The following is an 824-nucleotide window of genomic DNA, read 5'->3' as shown; positions in this document are numbered from 1 at the left end:
TACAGGATCGACTTCTCCAACAAATCAAAATTATACTGACAGGAAAATCCCGCCAGGCTGTCAAGTTTAAGGAATTAAAACATAGGATTGAACTAAAGGAAGCGTTGAAATCTGCATTGGAACCGCAGAAGACGACCACTTATCTATTCTCAGAGTTGTATTCAACAAGACAGAAAATCGGAGAAGATTTAACTATGTACGCAAATAGGATTGAGCAACTCTAAACTATTATAAACCCGTGGGAACAAGCACGGCGACAGCATATGACATCCCGCTGAGTGGACAGTTTTGGTAGCCACATCAGGCCTTTCGTCCGCGCTCGTTCCGAAGGGAAGTCAGTTGTATTCCAGCGGAATATCTGTCCAAACCTCCGAATAAATTGTTTTACATTGTTTAAAATAAAAGATATTATACTTGGTTATTTTGCCAAACATACTTTATTCAATTTGTCGTGTAGACATACACAACAATAGAAAGAAACGAAATCACAAAAAATATTTATTTATATTTTTTTATGACTTGTGCTGTGCATTGTATTAAAATGTTTGTAATAACAAACCTCGTTTGATTACTTTCCTTGTCTACGTAGCTACTTCTATAGTAACCTACTAAATCGTCGGTGAGGTTCCCGGTAAATGGTATAGTCAGCACGAATTCGTCACAGGGCTTAAAGTTTACGGTTGACTTGACGTGCATAAATTCTTTATCTGGATCAAAAGACACACTGCTCACTGGGATGACATTTTCACCGCCGTTGGCCACAACAACACTTTTGGTATCGATGTTCAAACTGGTCGAATGCAACACTATGGTATCGGTAGCTC

At 38.7% G+C, this 824-nt stretch overlaps 1 pseudogene; it reads right to left on the bottom strand.

The window, feature by feature from the left end:
- Positions 1-418: 418 nt before the first annotated feature.
- The window catches only part of LOC103310307, an 817-nt pseudogene continuing 411 nt past the window's right edge, over positions 419-824 (bottom strand).

The sequence above is a fragment of the Acyrthosiphon pisum genome, unplaced genomic scaffold, assembly GCF_005508785.2.
Source record: "Acyrthosiphon pisum isolate AL4f unplaced genomic scaffold, pea_aphid_22Mar2018_4r6ur Scaffold_35;HRSCAF=239, whole genome shotgun sequence".
Taxonomy (NCBI): Eukaryota; Metazoa; Arthropoda; class Insecta; order Hemiptera; family Aphididae; genus Acyrthosiphon; species Acyrthosiphon pisum.
Note: the sequence above shows the minus strand (reverse complement) of the source record. Positions and strands in the feature narration are given on the sequence as shown.